Source organism: Physeter macrocephalus, chromosome 7 (genome assembly GCF_002837175.3).
Source record: "Physeter macrocephalus isolate SW-GA chromosome 7, ASM283717v5, whole genome shotgun sequence".
Lineage (NCBI taxonomy): Eukaryota > Metazoa > Chordata > Mammalia > Artiodactyla > Physeteridae > Physeter > Physeter macrocephalus.
The window spans coordinates 139452092-139465490 of record NC_041220.1 but is presented as its reverse complement, the minus strand read 5'-3'; positions in this window follow the sequence as shown (position 1 = coordinate 139465490).

The window sequence follows — 13399 nt, the reverse complement described above, 5'->3', positions numbered from 1 at the left end:
AATACAAATTGGAAAATAAGAAGTAAAACTGTCACTGTTTGCAGATGACATGATACTATACCTAGAAAATCCTAAAGATGCCACCAGAAAACTACTAGAACTAATCAATGAATTTGGTAAGTTTGCAGGATATAAAATTAATGAACAGGGCTCCCCTGGTGGCGCAGTAGTTGAGAGTCTGCCTGCTGATGCAGGGGACACAGGTTCGTGCCCCAGTCCAGGAAGATCCCACATGCCGCGGAGTGTCTAGGCCCATGAGCCATGGCCGCTAAGCCTGCGTGTCCGGAGCCTGTGCTCCGCAGCAGGAGAGGCCACAACAGTGAGAGGCCTGCATACCACAAAAAAGAAAAAAAGAAAAAAATTAATGACCAGAAATCTCTGGCATTCCTATACACTAACAACGAAAAATCAGAAAGAGAAATTAAGGAAACCATCCCATTTACAATCACAACAAAAAGAATAAAATACCTAGGAATAAACCAACCTAAGGAGGTGAAAGACTTGTACTCAGCAAACTATAAAACACTGATGAAAGAAATCAAAGATGACATAAATAGATGGAGAAATATAGCATGTTCTTCGATCGGAAGAATCAAAATTGTGAAAATGATTATACTACCCAAAGCAATCTACAGATTCAATGCAATCCCTATCAAACTACCAAGGGCATTCTTCACAGAATTAGAACAAAAAATTTTACAATTTGAATGGAAACACAAAAGACCCCGAATGGCCAAAGCAATCTTGAGAAAGCAAAATGGAGCTGGAGAAATATGGCTTCCCAAACTCAAACTTCACTACAAAGCTACAGTAATCAAGACAGTTTGGTACTGGCACAAAAACAGAAATATAGATCAATGGTACAGGATAGAAAGCCCAGAGATAAAGCCACACACATACAGTCACCTAATTTACGACAAAGGAGGCAAGAACATACAGTGAAGAAAAGACAGTCTCTTCAATAAGTGGTGCTGGGAAAACTGGATAGCTACATGTAAAAGAATGAAATTAGAACACTCCCTAACACCATATACAAAAACAAACTCATAATGGATTAAGACCTAAATGTAAGGACAGAGACTATAAAACTCTTAGAGGAAAACATAGGAAAAACACTCTTTGACATAAACCACTGCATGATCTTTTTGACCCACCTACTAGAGTAATGGAAGTAAAAACAAAAATAAACAAATGGGACCTAATGATACTTAAAAGCTTTTGCACAGCAAAGGAAACCATAAACAAGATGAAAAGACAACCCTCAGAATGGGAAAAAATATTTGCAAATGAAACAACAAAGGATTAGTGTCTAAAATACACAAACAGCTCATGGAGCTCAATATCAAAAAAACAAAAATTCAATTAAAAAACGGGCAGAAGACCTAAATAGACATGTCACCAAAGAATTCTACAATGGAATATTACTCAGCCATAAAAAGAAACGAAATTGAGTTATTTGTAGTGAGGTGGATGGACCTAGAGTCTGTCATACAGAGTGAAGTAAGTCAGAAAGAGAAAAACAAATACCATATGCTAACACATATATATGGAATCTAAAAAAAAAGAAAAAACTGGTACTGAAGAACCTAGTGGCAGGGCAGGAATAAAGATGTAGGCATAGAGAATGGACTTGAGGACACAGGTAGGGGAGGCGGAAGCTGGGGTGAAGTGAAAGTAACATTGACATATATACACTACCATGTGTAAAATCGATAGCTAGTGGGAAGAAGCATCATAGCACAGGGAGATCAGCTCAGAGCTTTGTGACCACCTAGAGGGGTGGGATAGGGAGGGTGGGAGGGAGGCTCAAGAGGGAGGGGATATGGGGATATATGTATGCATATGACTGATTCACTTTGTTGTACAACAGAAACTAACACAGCAGTGAAGCAATTATACTCCAATAAAGATCTATTTTTAAAAAGTGAGGTCAGGGCTTCCCTGGTGGCGCAGTGGTTGAGAGTCCGCCTGCCGATGCAGGGGATACGGGTTCGTGCCCCGGTCCGGGAGGATCCCACATGCTGCAGAGCGGCTGGGCCCGTGAGCCATGGCCTCTGAGCCTGCACGTCCGGAGCCTGTGCTCCGCAACGGGAGAGGCCACAGCAGTAAGAGGCCCGCGCACCCCCCCCCCCAAAAAAAATGAGGTCGTATTGACTACGGAGAGTAGAAAAAACAATATGAATGAAAATAGAGCAGCAACAGAGAGAATATATTTGAAAAACAGACAACACAAATAATTGTAAAAAGAATTAAAGAGAAAGTTATTGATATGGAAGCCAAAGGAGGTACAGGGTGTGCATAGTTTGTTACCCGGAAGACGAGGAAAAAAGAAATGGAGAAGTAAAATATCTAGAGATATAATTTAAGAGAGTGTTCCTGAAATTAAGAAAGGGTTGAATCCACAGTTTGAAAGGGTGTGGTACATTTCAGATTAAATCAATATGGATTTATCAACTCCAGATATGCCCTAATTTTATGAGACCTCAAAGACAATCACTCCTCTAAATTTTAGGCAACAATAATAACAGTGAAAAAAACAAGAAAATATAAGTTGCTTTTAGGGGAAAATTCAGACTTGCTCCAACTTTTCTAAGAGAAATGAAACATTTGAAATGTAGTCATTATGTCTGGAGGGAAGTGAGTGCAGGTATGAAGACAGAAAGGGGTAGAATGAATTCAAAGGAGGGCAGGACCTGAATTATCTTGTGATCTTAAGTTGCAATAAGAGATTTAGATTTTAAGTGTAGTAAGAAGGATTTGGGAGATGCTGTAGCAGTAGTGGAGTTTGGAAGTAGAGTGAACAGGATTTGGTGATACACTATGTGTGAGTGACAGTAGGGAAAGCAGGGTAAGAGAAAGCATGGGAACAAGTCAGGCTTTAGGGGTTGAGCAACTGGGTGATGGTGGTGTGATTTCACTGAGATGCAGAGACTGAAGGAGAAACAGTTTTGAAAGTAAAGAGTGTGGTTTTGGACATATTAAATTTGAGATGTCAGGAGTGATATTAAAATAAGTAACAGGTGATATTCTCATAGCAAGCTGCTAATAAGAAGGGCCTCTTTTCCAATTGTAACAGATATGATTCAGTATATCGCAATATACATATTGATATATATACCAACCATTGCTGCAGTTCCTCGCTAGAAATCATGGTGTCATGGTGCTATGTTGAGAAGGCACTATGTTATATGAGTGGGAAACCCAAGATGGAGATCAGCACTGAAACAAAACAAATGTAGGGTTCATTTGGGGTATAGGTGATGTTCACTGCCTGAAATTGGATATTTCTAGGGATGTAGAAAGTAAAAAGTCAAGAGGTCCTAGGACTGAGCCCTTGGGGCACATGAACACTGAGAAATCAAGAGAGGAATAGGAATAAGCAAGGAGATTGAGCCTGAGGGGTAAGAAGAGAACTACTTATGAGTGGCCATGGAATCTAGGCCAAGAAGGGGTTTAGGAAGGAAAGCGTGGTCGGCGGAGTTGAACTGTTAAGGACTATTAAGAGCAGTAAGATGAAGACAGAAGGAGACCATTGGTTTGGCAACATTGGAGGTCCCTGGTGATTTCGACAAGAGTGGTTTCAACAGTGGAGTGAGATTTCAACACTTAGCTGAAAAAGGTAAGGGGAATATAGGAAGGAGGGTTGCAGAGGCTGACGCCATAGACAATTTGATCAAGAAGAAGAGATAAGCAGTGGGGTGGTAGGTGGAGAAAGAGGAGAGATCAAAGGAAGTTATCATTTTAAGATGGCAGATGTTGAGGCATGCTTGTACACTGGTAGGACAGATCCAGTATAGAGGGAGAAGCTGATGATCCAACAGAAAGAGGAGAGACTTACCCAAGAAGGATTTTTGAATGGGCAGGAGAAGGTGAGAACCAGGATGTCAGTGAGGGATTTGATGCTGACAGGGGAAGGGCCACCTCAAACATTGCACCAAGAGAGAAGTAGAGGGCATGGGTACAAATGTAGACTGAAGATCTGAGAAGCTGAGGACACTATCACTTGTTTTTGTATTCTCCATTGAAATATGAGGTCAGGTCAAGAGTTGAGAATGGGGGAAGAGAAGGCATGTAAGAGGCTTGAAGAGAGAAGGGAAAGTGTGAAAGCATTATTTCTGAGAATGAAAATGAAATTTACCAGGGGAATGCAGTGGTGCAATTTGAGATCTGAAGACTCTCCTTATAGTTTTAATTTCTAAGAACTTTCCCCTCTTTAAAAAAAAATAATATCCCATTTTTTTTATCATATTCAATATGTTCTCATATCCCTCTGAGTATACTGTGTTTTCTTTTCAAGTTTTAATCTTTCAGCATAGTCTTTTTCTCCCAAATTCTCTTTACCTCTTTGTTTATTTGGGGTTTCAACTTTCAAATTCCTTTCATAGTCTTTGTATGATTACACTTATGAAGGACAGTTGCTATTGGAAGGGTATCTGAGAAAGTAGCTTAATTTTACACAAACTTTCAAACTTACCTTTCATTGTAGCTTTTGCTTCTCTTCATAACCCCATTCTAGGGTAATGATGCTACCAATTTTTGAGCCTTTGGGGAATTCTGAATTGTTCATCAGGTTAGCTCTCGGTTTTTCCCACTCTTGGCTTAGAATTTAGTTTTCTTGAGTCCTTTAAGGTCTTTGTTATATCCTTTTTTCCATCTTTCCTTCAATTCTCTTTCCATCCTCATTTTTATGAGTGAAATAAAACCGGACTACTATCATTTCGGTAGGAAGTGTCCATGTTGCCATTGATACCTGGAAGTCCTATCCACTTTGCTTGATATTTCTGCCCTAATAATACGAGCTATATAATGTCTCTTTTCAAATCCTTTGAATCAAATCCTTTGATTTCAAATCACATGCTCTTTCTACTCAATCGATTCACTTTTTGTTGTTCAACAAACATGTCTTTATGTACTTGTTATTTGCCTGGCTGAAATTAGAGTAGTTGAGATGACTGTCAACTCCTATGATTTTGTAGAGTTTATTCTCGGGGAGAGATGGATCACTGATTTGACAAATAACTTTTAAGATATTAACAGAGACTTCCAAGTAAAAATAGCAGTTGGAACACATTTATTCACACTTCTCCCTCTCCAAATTCCACACATTACTCTGAGTTTTGTTGTGTTGTTTTTTAAGTTTTATTTTGTTTTAGATTCAGTGATAAGAAAGCCTTTCTCCATGGATGAAATCTGAGCTAAGACTTGAATATGGCTACTGTGGATGGCCTGTATAAGCAGCACTGGGCTTGGATTATAAGAAAGATCCAGATATTCCAAGATTAAGGGGAAGAGTATTCCAGGAAAATGGAATAGTACTCTATGCAAAGGAGAAAGTTTCTGCAACGTGCTAAGATACAAATAAGAAGCAGAAGGAATGTCAACATGGTTGGAGCAGAGAGCGCAAAGAGATGTAAAGTAAGGGTACCAGACTGGGATTCTAATAGCTAGACTCAGAAGTCTATCCTAAGTGAATGTAAAGACTCTAAGCATGACTTAAAGATTCTATGTGATTATAAGAAGTCACTGGAGTGAAGTACGTATGGCTATATAATCTGGATTAAGTTCTTAAAAGACTATTCCATCTTCTCAGTAGAGAATTAAATGAAGGGGACTATATTTTCAGGATACATTTTGAAAGTTATGTCACAGGATTTGCTAGTGGATTGGATGCTACTGTGACAGAAAGAGAGGAATCAAGAATGTTCCTTTCGTGTTGGCTTGAGTGTCCGGGTACATGGAGGTGGCATCTACTGATATAAACAAGAAAGCAGAGGAGCACGCTTTGGAGAAACAACAAGTATTTTGTTTGGGCCTGTTAAATTTATGAGAGTTAGTTTCACTAACCAGCAATTCTCTCGCAAGGGAGAGAATTGAACGAACCACTTGGAAATGAGTCTACAGATTTCAGTAATAGAGAAATAGATTTTGGATTACATAGATATTATTTAAAGCCTCCGCTCTCGATGAGATTATCTAGAGAGAAAAAAATTTACTTGAAGCAGAGAAAGGGGCTTAGAACTGAGCCCCAAGGCATTTCAACGCTTTCATGTCCAATAGAAATAGGAGAAAGCAGCCCTGAAATTTGAGAAACACAAGGCAAAATGGGAGAAAAAAATAAAACCCAGGAAAATAGTAGGACTGAAGTCAGAAGAAGAAAATGTTTTAAGACTTGTCAACTGTGTTGAATGCTGTTGAAAGAGAAAGAAATATAAACTCAAACAAGTGATCGTTAAATTTGGCAAAGCTACTACAATAATAGCGGTGTCCATGAAGTATGGAATGTGGAGATATTTTGAAGTGATTTTAGGAGAAAAGTGGAAGATGAAGAGGAAGTGAAGATGTGATTGAAGACAATTTTTTCAAGTGGTTTTACTGGGAAGAGGATCAGAGAAATGTAGCAGTAGATGGGAAGAGTGAGATGAAAGGACATTTTTTTTACTATTTTTTTTTCTGAAAATCGGAGCTTTAATGCATGTCTCTATGTTAATTGAAATGGTCGAGAGGAGAAAGAGAAACCAATCTTGCAAGAAAGAGGGGTTGATCAAGGAGCAAAATCCTTGAGAAGGGAGAGCGGACGGCATCCAGAGCAGGAGAGGTGAGCATGTGATGGGAGTAATAACATTTCCTGCAGTTGTAACGGGAGGGAAGCAGAAAGTATACAAATGCAAATGAGCTGGGAGATTTAATGGAGGTAAGTGAGCAAGTTCATGTTTGATTGCTTTTATAACGTCATGAAAATAGAACCGAGGTTATCTGCTCAGATAGTTGTGTGAGGAGCTTACTGGAGTTACTATCTCCAAACTGAAACTTTGACTATGCTTTTTTTTTTTTTAATTTTTTTTTAAAACGTCATGAAAATAGAACCGAGGTTATCTGCTCAGATAGTTGTGTGAGGAGCTTACTGGAGTTACTATCTCCAAACTGAAACTTTGACTATGCTTTTTTTTTTTTTAAAAAAAGCTAAATCAAAATGCATTTTTCAGTACCACCTTAGCATATGCCAGCAATGAAAAGTAAAGATTTATAATCCTTGAAAGACACATCACTAACCATTAACAACTTTTCACTCGGATATAAGCCTGGACATACTGCTGATACTCACTAACTCTAAAGTTTTCAACTTGGAGTCAGAATGTTAGTGTCCTGATGGTCCAGCACATTGAGTTATGATCACCAGTAAAAAATCTTCTACATCATTGTACTTGTTGTACATGTGTGCCATGTAAATCAACGCTTGCTCATATTTCTGGCCTATCTATAGGGTGTAAACATTCCCCACAGAGTGCATAGGCAAGCAGTGTAACAAAGACAGAGCTCAGTCCTGACTGCAGCCTATATCAATCATCATCAACTTGTATTTAAGAAGCACTAAGTGCTATTAGGAGATAGGTCTGTTACTATAACCCCAAAACAATGAGGTATACAACTCTGTTTAATCATATTTGAGAAAATCTTTTATTTTCCCCAAAGAGTCTCTGAGCCATTCCATTAACAAGAGCGGTACAGATGCCTAGGGATGTAGAAAATGATTTCCATGTATTCCACTTGCAGGTTAGATGGAATAAGATGGGTAGGATGCCAAAGCTATGCAAAACAGAAGACCACGTAGAACTTCAAGATTTTGCTAAGTAGTATTTCTTTGAGTGAAAATACGCACTCACCCATTTTTCACGATAATGTTTGTTTTAAAATGAAAAGGAACCTGGACAGCGGGTCATGTTGTCTTGATTTTTTACTAGGGGACCTTTTAGCAGAAAGTAATTTATTTTAATGAAAGTACACTATTGTACACAGCATCTCATTTAGTGTGTTAAGGAGAAGGCTATTGTTTGGGAGAAAATGAATAAGTCTATTCATCTGTATGAAACGTAGTCATCTATATAATCAATGAGTTGAGGATAAATGTGTAAATGGCTTCATTTTGTTCCTAAAGATCAATAGTCCTTAATTTTAACATGCAGATTATATTTTTTAATGAAGTAAGGATATCAGGTACACAGCATCATAATACATATCTGAGACTTATGGATTTTTATAAAATGTTCAATTAAATTTCTTCACAAAAAAGTGATAATTTTGATATTGAAGACCTTCGGGGGAAAAGAATGAATTAGATAAACTGGTCCCATAAAAAAAAATGCAGATACAGCACAAAGATGTCCTATCTAAATTATCTCCTTAAACAAATCATTGTTTCACCTCACTTTTATGCCAAGTAATTCTCCTCTGCGTTTCTCCTTATCTCACCAAGACCAATCATCCTTAGAGAAAATAAATACAGAAAATCAAAAAGAAAAACAAAAACAAATAGAACACCTAATCTTCAGAAAGCCATTATGCACATGAGCTGCTTAGATGCCCTTTAACCCTCTTTTGTAAGCATTTATCATGGGTAAGCTCACTGAGTGAATGTGTACAGGTCATTATCACTTTGGATCATATTCTCTCCAGTTATAAAAGGAGATATTAAGAATTATTGATCTCTAAGAGTCCCTTGAGCTGCCGGCCTCTATCATTGGAATCAGATTACCCAGTGGAACTGTAGAGCCTTCATAGGATGACACTTGGGCTAAAACAGAATTGATTAGGATGGGGGTGACAGCAGCAGTCCTACAGTTATAGCACTTGTCATGTTTCATTACTGTTAGTCCTTTCACCTGAACACTGAGCATTTTGAGAACTGTCATTCATGCCCTTACACAATCTTGCATAGGACTACCACAAAATCTAGGGAATTCGAAAGAATGCTTGCTGTATTGGATTGGACTGTACCTGAACAACACAATTTTCTCCAACTGATAGGTCAGGTTTGAGGTCAGAAGGCCCCAGGAGGAGAAGGCAGTATCGTAATAAATGACCTCGTTAGCCCCTTGAAATGCTACTTTCCCCATCTAGCAATGGAAACATGTGACTCTAGCTACAGAGCCAACAACATCTTTTGAACTTTCCATGTAGATAGATTTAGTCTCTCACAGAGAAGTAAAGCTTGAAATAAGTTTAAAATACAGACTCATAATTCTTTGAAAGGTTATTTAAAATCAAGTAAAGAAAATGTTGTTGCAGGGTAGAACAGGAGGGGTGGCAAGGGAGGATTGTAACCTTCACTGTATACACCCACTGTGTTTTAATTTTGCTTCTCAACAAGTTCTCTTTGATTGCAACAAGTGTGTTTTTGTAACTAAATATCTAACTACGCCACTAGATAGACAGATGATAGATAGATAATAGATAGATAAACAGATAAGTAAAACCAGAAAAGCAACCACAGGAACAACAGGTGAGTGAAGAAATCACAGAGGAGAAATGACTCAAAGAACACTGATCTAGAATAATTATCTGTTCCTTATTCATTGTCTATTAACACCTTTAGGTTCACTCTCTCACACCTCTCTTAATACCCTCATACCCTCAGGGAGTTAGAAGTCCGTCTTCTTCTGCAATCCTTCTTAGTTGTATTTAACGGAGGTGAAACCCACTGACCTTTTTACCCTAGGGGGTATTTGGAAACTCCGTATATGTGTTGAGAAGGGGCATTTTTTGGTCCTCGAATGACTATGGAACACTGCTGCCGTTTAGCAGTAGGGATGTCAAACATCCTGCAATGCATGGGGTGATCCCACAAAATGAAGAACTGTCGTGGCCTAAATGCCAATAGCATGTACGTGGAGAAACAACGTGTTTCTCTGGCGTAGTTGTTATCCCTCAGTGATATGTGATCTTCTGTAAAGACCCACGATTATTATTCAGGTGAATATTCCTTTTCTGAAGAAAGCTTAGGAACATCTGTTACATTGAAACCCAACAGGATTTTTTCCTGTGTATAAATGTGCATCTTTATACCCTGGTTATTTTGTATAGTTAAAAACAAGTTTTATTGTCAGAGAATAAGAAGTAAAAACATTAAGGCAAGGATCAATTTATAAAACGGACAGGCATTTCCCTGTGCTTCCAAATTCTTGATCTTCACGCTTCACTCAAGATAACTCATGTGTTCTAACCTACTACCTGTTGAAACCTGCCACCTCCGTATATAGCATTTTCCTTTAGTGCTCAAAACTCTAGCTTCTCTTATGCCCACCGTGGGGCCTCTAATTTATGATCTTTATGGGAATATGCAAACGGCTCTGGCGCAATCAACCCATTCTCAGCTATGTATTCACCTTCTGACTCTGAAAGTAAAAAGAATAGCTTGGAAGGGAGAAAGAGAGGGGGTCCTAATAGGGAGACAGAGAGAAATGTTTAGTTCTTTTTTTTTTATTGCTATTTACCATTTGTTTTCTGAAACAGCAGACCGCTGCTCTAATGTAAATATTATGTTGGACTTCCTTTGAATGAGTTCTGCTTAATCAGTTCAAAGGTCTAGTTGTCATTTTCTCCTTCCTGATCCAACTCCATTGACATTTGTGGTTAGGCCATCAACATGCTTGGTCTGGTGTGATCATTACATCTGTAATTTGGCATTTACCAAACCTTCATAGCCACAATCTCTCCATGTAGTAAATATGTGATATTAATAAACCGATAGCGTCCCATTTACTCTCACTTCATTTCAGGATGAAACAGGCTAACTTCATGCAAATTACTTCATTGAGTTCAGTAAGATAAATAAATAAATAATTTTATTCCTTTGTCTGAATTGTGCCAATTAACTGGCTAGATGAAAACTTTTCTTTTTATTCCATTTGTTTGGCTGTGCAAGAATTCAGTTGTAGTGTGCTTCTGTGGTTGAAAATACATTTGCTTTTATATTGCAGCTTCTCTAAAATTGTGTTGAAAATTATTCTTTACTCAAAGCATCCCAATATGTACTCTCTCGTTCTTCCAGGGGGGAAAATATTTCCTTGATTTTTGGCAGTAATATCTATCTATCTATCTATCAGTGAATTTAAACTTAATGAACCTCACTTGAAAGTATATTTTGTAAGCACAGACAAGTATAAAAAAATCAGAAATAAACTAATTTAAGGTTTATTAAGAAAAAAAAAAAAACCCTGCAAGATGAAGACACCATATAGATGATCATGGTGAATTGAAGCAGTACAATTTTATAATATAATGAATCAAAGTTGGCCTCTCAGTATTTATAAATTTAGGATTTATCCCATGTAGTTTTATATTGGTTAAAGATTGTGTCTCCGCTAACCTCATATCTTGAAAATCCCCAGCAATTTACATATTGTTACTCAGTGCCTTTAATTCCAAGGCAGGTGTTTAATGAAAAACTGAATGGTGAATGAATAAACTATGGATGAAAAGAATAACCAGAGAACCAAAAACATCATTGGTTAACCAGTAAGCACTTGGAGAAAGACATTCAACTCATTATAGAGGCTTACGAGGATGCCTAGAAAAAGTTAAAGGGTCTAAATGTGTAAAAGTAAAATCCAATGACTTGGGCAGAATTCTCAATTTGTGCCCGTGAGAAATCTTTGGACAAATCTAGACACTTTAGAGTAATGTTGTTCAATGGGTCTTCTCGTTATGTTGAAAATATTCTATATCAATGCTACCCAATATCGTAGTCTCTAGTCATATGTGGCTATTGAGCGCTTAAAATGGGGATAGTGTGATTGGGGAACTAAATTTTGAGTGTCATCTAAATCTAATTAATTTTAATTTAAATAGACACATATATGTGTCAGTACAGCCCTAGAGAGTTCTTTGTGATGGAAAACAGAGATGTAAGCAGCAACAATCCAACTAAAAGTAACCAAGACTTGAAGTAAACAGAAGTAACCCTCCGCTGTTTCTCATTATTGTTGGTCATACATTCCTTCAATGAATACATATACACAAATATCGCACAGCACATCGTGTGCAGTGTCAACAGAAATCAATTACTATATATGTAATGATTTAGAAATTGTGCCAACCATGAACATTTCCTGAAAAAGGTACACAATGAATACTTCAGCTGGAGGTAAGTCAGACAAATAAGCACAGATATAAAAAGTTTACTGTTACAAATGAAGCAAGTAACATATCTTTGTCTAAACAACGGCTTTACATATAGTGACGAAACGATACCTGTGCCAACTGAGCTTGCTTTATATTTGTGACAAGAAGAAAGGAAGACTGTAAATGTTTAAATAGTAAGTGGTATATTTTAGATAGATTATATTGGGTAAAATGAGGGTATTTATTCTCTGAAGTTGTTCTAGCATAAAATTCAGCTCTAGGCATATAAAGGGGACTCGATTTCTATTCTTTTTTTATATGTAATGAAAACATATAATATCATTCTTTGGATGTCTTTTATGATGTATTTTTAAAATTGATTCTTGTAACACTGTGAGTTTAGTAAGGCAGGCATTATTGTTAACACTATTTTTTCAGAAGCAAACAATACGAAAAATTTACGGACGTAACCCAATACCATGTAATTAATAAGCTTGTAGAACCAGGATTTGAAAGGGGTTCTTGGGAAATGAGGGCAGCGAACTGTCTACTCTATACTCTTGGCTCTCTGTTAATGATGATGATAATGGTTATGATAACTATAGAGGGAAAATAATGATGTTGATGATTATCATCATTTATAAGAACCATGGATAGTTCTTTTTTTTTTATGGATAGTTCTTATAAAGAGATTTACACACATCATATTACTCTCAAATTGGAGTAACTTCTTCATTGATTGCACAGTATTTCATTTTTCACATGTGCTGTTTGAAATTATAGTCTCCTTTTAAAATTTTATGTCATATTCAAATAAGTTTTAAAAATACTATTATATTTTTCCTTCACCTTATGCTATTTTCTCACACATTCTGGCTTGCAATATTTTCTTCCTTTCTACTTTATTGTACTGATTTCTGACTATAACCTTAATAATCAGAAAAAAAAATTTTAAAGCTTTAGTGCGGTTTTACACCATTTGTCAGAGAGTTCAAAAAATAGAATCTGTCAAATATTTTTGTAATCCACTCCAACTGATGAGTTAAATTTTTAAATGTATTCTGTTTTTTTTCAGATCAAATATGACTTGAACAAATCAATTATTAATGGGAATTTAAAATTACCCAGAGCACATAATTTTCATGCTGTCTATTACACAGATAATTATCTTTCTGATGAAGCTTTGTACCTTTACAATTTAGTTTTGATAAGATTTAACATTGTTTTGCATTACATCTATTTTTACACAGGGTGCTAATATTAACGTAATTAGCAAATTGAATTGATATAATTCAATAAGGAACAGAGATTAAGTATTTTGTCATCATACTTAATAATACAATAATTTTTCCCATAAGAATCTGTTATTTAACAATTTTTTTAGATTCTGAGTAGTTTTAAATAATGGTTCATTTCCTCAAATGACTAATAAAATGCAATTGCAAAAAGGTATATTTGTTGAGAAATTAGAAAATAAGTTCTAATTAGGTTTCACATAGGG